This window comes from Lynx canadensis, chromosome A2 (genome assembly GCF_007474595.2).
Source record: "Lynx canadensis isolate LIC74 chromosome A2, mLynCan4.pri.v2, whole genome shotgun sequence".
NCBI lineage: Eukaryota > Metazoa > Chordata > Mammalia > Carnivora > Felidae > Lynx > Lynx canadensis.
Window position 1 is genome coordinate 51,978,786 of NC_044304.2, and position 7,660 is coordinate 51,986,445.

At 54.4% G+C, this 7,660-nt stretch overlaps 1 protein-coding gene across 6 annotated transcripts in view; it reads right to left on the reverse strand.

Moving 5' to 3' along the window:
• ATP2B2 (ATPase plasma membrane Ca2+ transporting 2) overlaps nucleotides 1–1,481 on the reverse strand; it is a 387,223-nt gene extending 385,742 nt beyond the window's left edge. For all 6 annotated transcript variants that reach the window (XM_030307403.1, XM_030307401.1, XM_030307398.1 and 3 more), the window contains exon 1: nucleotides 1,434–1,481. The gene's annotated coding sequence lies outside the window, so the exon portion shown is untranslated. The remainder of the gene's footprint in view (nucleotides 1–1,433) is intronic.
• Between the last annotated feature and the right edge of the window lie 6,179 nt (nucleotides 1,482–7,660).

Consider the following 7,660-nt stretch of genomic DNA (forward strand, 5'->3'; position numbering starts at 1 on the left):
CTTGCCTCCATCAGACACTGTATATAAAGTACAGGTGCTCAAGCTTCCAGCAGGTGCTGCCTACCAGCTGCTGACCTAGCCACAGGGGAGAAGACACGTAACTCCAGGTGCGAGGAGCAGAAGGAAGAGAATGGGAATGCTTTCTGCCCTTCTAGGCTCAGAAAAGAAATTTCACATGTTGGCAGCCAAAAACATTTGGATACAGACTACGCACTAGACATGATAAGAACTTCAAGAACATTAACTCAGCCATGAGAACAGCCCTATGAAGAAGCTACTCCCATTTTACACATGGAAGTGAGTCAGAGTGGGGAAATGACTTGCCAGAGGTCACACAGCTAGTAAGACAGTGTCCCAGAGCTCAGATCCCTTGGCAGGTGAGGGTAGAAACCAGAAAGGAGTCCTCTCCATCCCTCCTCAGCCCAATATAAGAAAGCCCAGTTCCTGTTCCCCCTAGTCGGGCTGTGTGACCTTGGGCCCGGCTCACCCTCTCTGAGCCTCACTTCCTTTTTCCAAGGCTAACGTTCTAGGAGGCTAGGATATACTTGATTTCCAGGACATCTCCTCCTCTGAAACCACAAGGTTTCGGGGTGACCAGGGAGCCTGGCTGAGTCCAGGTGTCCAAGAACATATTGATTCACCATGGGAGCCTGGCTGAGGGATACCTTCTCCACCCATTTCCTGAAGGAGCCCTTGCAGCTGGGCTGAAAAATCAAGCGGCGGATCCGAGAGCCCAACTGAGTGTGGGGCTTCGGAGCTCTCGTGTCACCAGGTGGGGTACCAGCCGCGCGTCTGCTTGGAGAAGAGCTGTGGGAAGGGTGAGGAATGCCAGAAAAATGCGAGGAGAGAGCTGCAGAGAGCGCCTGGTGGAGGGTCCTTTTGCACTTCTGCTCTCAGAAGCTCGGATAGAAACCGCCTTTGGGAAGGGTAGTAGCCCCCAGCCCAGGGTCAACGTCCATAGCTCTGGTCATTTCCCCAGCCTGCAGGAAATGGGGCCTGGAGAAAGGGGGCCCCCAATACTGGGGGAAAGCCAGGCGGAGAAGTCAGAGCCAGCTGAGTAGGAGGAACGGGGTGGGGGGAGGTTCTAGCGCTCTGGACTCCCCCAGCTCCGGGGCTGTTCCGAGCCCGGAAAGTTTGCGCGCGGCAGGCGCACGGTGCGCCCCCTCCCAGCGCCCGCAGGCGCCGGGTCCGCAGGCGCCCACCCCGGCCCGCCCCGCCCGCCGCTCGGTGCCCGCTCAAGGTCACTGCTGACAAGGCGCCTGCCTCCGCGAAGCGAGGGGACCCTGGACGCGCTCGGCTTCAGCTCGGACTCTGGCCCGCCGGGGGTTCCCGGGGCCAAGCACGTATGGAAAGAAAGCCGGCTGGGAGGGAGACACAGACCGAAGGAGAGGGGAGGAGGCCCAGAGCCCCGGGCCCGGCCGCCCCTGCCTCACCTGCGCCGGCTCCGCGAGCGAGATGCTGCCGCTGCCGCTGCCGCTGCCGCTGCCGCCGCCACTGGTGCGCGCCCGGCCCGGCCCGGCCCCGCTGCGGCTGCGGCTCCTCTGCCGCGGCTGCCCCGCGCTTGCCTCGCCCCGCGGCCCCGCCGCCGCCGCCCGCCTGCCTCCCTCCCTCCGCCGCCGCCTCTGCCACCGCTGCACTGCGCTCTGCCCGCCTCCCTCCCTTCCTCCCTCCCTCCTCTCCCCGCTCCCTCCTCCCCCGCGCGCTCCCCCTCGGCCCTCCCCAAACTCCGCACGGAAAGCGCCCCGCGGGACCCGGAGCGCGCCGTCCCGCCCGCGCCCTCCAGCACGCGCACACGCCGGTCGGCCGGGGGAGGGAGGGGGTTTGCAGCGTCTCCCCTGGTGCGGTCTACAGGTACCTCTGTCACCACCAGCCCCTTACTCCACCCCCATCCCCGCCGTTAACTTGGCCCTGGGAGGGACCCCCTCCTACCCTCCCCCTCCCCAGCCCCCGTGGTCGGGATGTCCCAGACCTCCCCTGTGGTTGGGGTCATACAGTTTGGGGTGAATTGAGATATGGTGTGGGCGTGTGGGGAGACCTAGCTTAGGGGGAGGGGGCTGGCTGGACCAATCCTAGGGAGTTTAGCTGGAGGGTATTCAGACCTCGAGAAAGGACTGGGGTAGGGCAGGGGCACCTGTTGGGCCCTAGCCTCCAGCCTGTCAGGCCTAGGGCCTGGAGGAGAGCAGAAAGAGGCCCTGCCTGAGGAGAAAGGCGAAAACCCCAGGCACACACAGAAAGCACCTCCTCAAAGCAGGCTTCCCCTCCTTGGCTCCGGCCCCAGGTCGCTGAAAAGCCTAGCTCCACCAGGAAGCTTGGCCACCTGACTCCAGCGCCTTGGTCTCCTCCATGCCATCAATTAATCATGCCCGCTTGCTTATTTATTTATTGGCTTTATAAAAAGCCAAATGCACTGCTCACAGGAAGAGAGAAGATGGGCTCCCATGGGGGTGGGGGGCAGGGAGGGCCTGACCACGGTGACACCCCCCCCCCTTCCCCAGGCCTCTGCTTGGTGAATGTGGAGGCAGGGCTGGGGAGACCCTGGGCTCTGGATGTCTGCAGCACCTGCTTTCAGGGAATGGCTGGGATGTTGCCACCACTCACAGAGCCAGAATTTACCATGGTCTGTGCTCTGCAACCCTAGGATGGGGCAAAGGATATTTAGTCTTGGGGGCTTAGGCAGAGATAGAAGAGAGGGGGTCTTGGAGGCCAGTGACCAGAAGGAAATCTGACAGGTGTGAGAGGAGGTATCTCCAGGCTCTTGGCTCAGAGCACTCCATTCTCACGGCTCTCACTTGGCTTGGCAGGCAGCGTCTGTATCTCCTGCTACAGCCCTGTCCAGTCTCTAGGTTGCCTAGAGGGCATCTCCCCATGGATGCCCCCCTGAAGCCATATCTCCTCCCACCTTCCCCATCCCAGTGGGTGACACTGCCACACCTCCAGATGGCTAGCTCCATGTGTCCCCATCACCAAATCTTCACTCATGGGGCCTCTGCAGTCTCCCTGGAATCTGCTCTCTGGTCTCTGTTGAAGGACTCCCAGCACCTCTTTTCTGGATTCTCACAGCTGGCATCCTCTCTACCTCCATCCTGCTGCTGCACTAGCCTTCATGGAACCAGACATGCGTCATGTCTGCTCCTGCTCTAAAACCTTCCATAGCTCCCAAGTGCCCTTCCAAACCTTTGCCACCTTAGTTCATAGTGTCCATCCTTGATACATGCTTAGCACTATATCATGTCTATGTCTCTCTTCAGTTCCTTCCATGAAAATACCTTTTGCTTCTCTCAGTCAGTTTCTGCCCAGTCATGGTGTCAAAGCTTAGCATTAGTCAAGATCTCTTGTGTGAAACCTTCAGAAACCAGGAGGCAAGTTGAAAAGTCAAAAGGAAAGGGTGTGAAAAGCCACAAAACATGAGGCAACTCTGCAAAAGCGAGTGACATCACAAAAGTCCTAGTGACAAAACTCACCAGTTGTGTGACCTTGGGCAGGCCCTCAACCTCTCTGAGCCTGTTGGTATATCTGCTAAAAGGGTGACCAATTCCACAGCCTACTCCAGTATAAACACTCAACAAATGGTAGCTATAGTTACTCTTGAGCACCTATTGTGTGCTAAGGCTCTGGGATTTACAAGGGTGATTTGGTAGGGATTGGAGGGACAGCAAAGATTGTAAACTCAAATGCCTCTAAGGACCAGGCAATACTGATTGAGGTGGGCTGGTTCTGTCTTGTGGCTCTCTCTCCTGGAATTTACCAATAAGAAAGAGCAACAATGTATGTGAAGTGGCAAATAGCTAACAATGGCCGTTTGGGGATGCAATAAGGAGTGGTGGGGACTGTGGCACCTACCTATTTACCTGGGCATAGCCACTACCCCGCTCCATCTGACTGTGGCCAAGCAGGGATATAAGCCCAGACTGCCAGTTTTCTGTTTTTGTTTTTGTTTTGTTTTTTTTTGTTTGTTTCAAGAGAAGCTGGACATCTGGATTTTTATGTGGACACACTTGATCTTTAAATATCATCAACTAATTTTTTAAAAATTGAAAACTTTGGGAGGACTGAACACAATATAGTTGTGGTAGGTTTTTGGCCGCAAAGCTGGCAGTTTATGACCTCTGGGTTAGCAGGAAGTAGATCAATGTTATTTACACACAGACATACACTCCCCCCTCTCCTCTCTCTGGCAGAATGTGGTCATGTCCACCTCAGAGGGTACAAAGGGTCATTAGGAATGGAGTGGAAGGAGCACCTCACTGCAGTGGGCATGATGGGAGGGGTCAAGTGAGTCACTGGGATTGGAACCATTGGGGAGGGCCTGGTCTGCCCCTATGGCACGTGGGAACTCAGACCGACCATCTGTCTTCGCTGAGCCTCAGTCTCCTTGGGCCGGGAGAGGGTGGGGAATTACTCAGATATGGTAGAGCTTGTGTGAGGTGATGAGCACGTGAGAAGTGAGGACACGGGAGGTTCCAACGACAACGCAGAGGAGCATCTGCTTGTGAGAGAGTTTCAGCAATCTGGACACCCGGGAGAAGTCCCACTCCACTAAAAATAGGGCTCTGACAGACTGAAAACTTGAAGACTTCTCAAGAGACGGAACTGGCAGCAAATAACGAGAGAAATGGCTGCTTCCCTCTGCCGGACAAGTAAGAACAGATGAGGTGACTGGCACTTGGCAAGGCAGTGAGCGTGTGTCATCTCTGAATTCCTAACAAGACCAGAAAGAAGCACGAGTCCTGGTTGGCCTGTTAGGGAGGCAGAGGCCAAAAACGGCCAAGAGCAGAACTGGGAATGACTATGGGATCCCAGGGCCCCGTGAAAATCCCTCAAAGGGGCTTTGGTGGGATGGGATTAAAGCTGACTCCATTGTCCAACTCCGCACAGTGACCATGTGGTACTATTTTCGTCCCAAAGTTATTAAATGCATACGATAATCCTACTAAGCAAAAAGGAGACATCTAAATAAACCAACGAGGGAGATGGTCCTCAGATGGAAACCACCTTTGAAACAACCTCGGAGCTAGATTTTGACCTCACGTACCTGGAGAACTTGTTACCAGAATCTGTAAAGAGATTCCTGGGGCTGACTCAAGTCTCCAGAGTCAGAATGCCCCCAAGGAGGGGGGGGGGCGGGGAGATATCACAGCAGCTCCCTTCTGTTAAAGGACTCTAAATGCAGCCACGAAAACCCAACCCCTCAAATACAAGGCAGGGCGGCACACTTGAGGCACAAAGTGCTACCAGTGAAGATTTAACAGGGATTCCCTCTGGGAGACGTGGGGCATAGAGGAGAACATTCTACCCTATATATTTCAGGCTCTGTTAGAATCTTTTACGGAAACAAAGATCCCATCGTTTTGCTTGTGCTGTTTTAAAACTTAAATAAGAAGGAAAAGCCACCAAGTGCCAAGGCAGCCTGGGGGATGGACAATGAATTCTCCAGGAAGCAAAGTGGGATTTGAGCTGGGGGCTGAAGCAAGAATAAAAATGGCAGAAAGAGTAGCCAAACTCTATTAAGTATCGGTTACTATTCTTAGCATTTTGGGTACACTGATTTCATACTCCCAACAGTTGTATAAGACAGGTGTTTGTTAGCAGATGCTATTAAAGCTCCACCCTGACCTCTACCTGGCAGGTGCACCCAGTGCCTAGCTCTGTGGGTGTTGGCTCTGCGCGCCTACACCCTTTTGTGGAGGACGTCATCCTTGCCTGATGGGAATCACTAGGTGGCAACAACCTGTAGGGTGCAATTCACCCTCCAGGGGTCCCCCTGGGATCAGGCTGAGGGTAGACTTCTCTGGAGTTCTGCCTCCCCCCTTCCCCCACAGGTTTCTCTTGAGACTACTCCCTTAATATATTCCATGCACAAGAATGCCCATCTCAGACTCTGCTTCTGGGGAAGCAGACCCCAGCTCATTCTCTTATCCCCATTTTGTAGTGGAGGGAGGGAAGGCACAGATCAGACAAGACACTGACCTAGAGAGAGGAACAGTCAGGCAGTCAGACCCTTCTCCGTGCCCAGAAGGATTTCTCTAAGACGATGAGGGAGCAGGAGCAAAGGAGTGTGAGAAAGAGACAACAGAGCCAGAAAGGAACATGACCACACAGCCCTAGAAGGTCTTGGGTCCCCTGGTGAGGAGTCATCATTTTTTTTTATGAAGACTTTTTTAAGTTTATTTATTTATTATTTGAAAGAGACAGAGACAGCACGAGTTGGGGAGGGGCAGAGAGAGGGGGAGACACAGAGAGTTCCAAGCAGGCTCTGTGCTGCCAGTGCAGAGCTCTACATGGGGCTACAACTCATGAAACCGTGAGATCATGGCCTGAGCTGAAACCAAGAGTCAGATGCCTGACTGAGCCACCCAGGTGCCCCAGGAGTCATCCTTTCATTTATTTGTCATGTGTGTACCTACATGAACCAGGCCCTTGCACAGTGTGCAGGATTCAAAGATGAATGTGTCCAAATCCTTTTCGTCAAGAGGGGCTGGTGGGATGGGAAGGGGATCAGGTAAGGGGACAGGCCCACACAAGCTCAGGTTTGCACTGAACCCAAATGCTCAGGAAAGCAAAACTGGAAGATTTTGGCTGAATTCTGTAGTAAGAGAAGGTAGGCACAGAGTCCCTCTTTGAGATGGAGGGAGGAGAGACAGAAATAAGGGAATATGTTCAACTCCACTTCTCCATGAAAGCAAATGACCCTTGGGCTCGACATGAGACCAGCCTGGCCACGAGGGACAAGACTGACTCCTCCGCAGGACTGTGTTTATCAAGATGAAGTTGAACACAGACCAAGAGCCTTGTCTGACATTGGGGATCCGAAGAGGTGACCCCCTCCCGTACAGATAGGGGAATCTCTGTCTGACTTGTAAGTCATGGATTTGAAGGGGACCCCTGGATATTGAAAGTGAGTATGGGTTTAATATATGCCAGAAGAGGTTGCTGGAAAAGCTAATGCCATCGGAGGCAGGAAGCCCTGTCTCGTCCAGAAGGCAGACCACACTGGGAGGGAGGAGAGTTTTCAGGCACGGGTGTGGACTATGATAAAGCAGTCGGAGTTCTATGGGAGTCGGGAGGGTAGAAGAGGGTCACCCTGAAGATCAGCCTGCAGTCCTCATATGGACAACCTTCCCCATAGAGCCATGCTGAGCCCCTCTGCTGGGTGGGAAGGTGCACCAAGGAGGCATTCTCGGCCTCCTCCAGTCCGGATGAGGGATGGGATCTAAACTAGACCCCAAAGGCTGTTAGGCCCATAAGAAGTGAGAAGAAGAGGGCGTGGGGGAGGAGAGCTGCTGAGCCTGGGGGAGGGAGGAGGAAAGGCTTTTCTCCCGAAATATGTGGTCTTTAAATGTCATCTTTGGAGAAAATACAGCAACCTTTTGATGGTGAGACTCTAAATGGCGCCCAGAAAAGGTGCTGGTAATGTCCCACTGTGTTCTCTTGTCAACCATGTGCGACTCTTTGCCTGAGAACTTCTGTCTGACTTGGGGAGCTTCAGCCCACATGTAGGGCAAGCCAGGTCTGCTGGACTCTAATACCCACTGTGAGCAGCCCTCAACGAGTGACTGGTGGGAGTTGGTGGGGGAGCCCTCCAGCCACCTCACCACTCAGGCAGGATGAGGCTGAGCCTGCCGGTCTATACCCGCTCCCAGATGACCCAGTGCAAATCAGC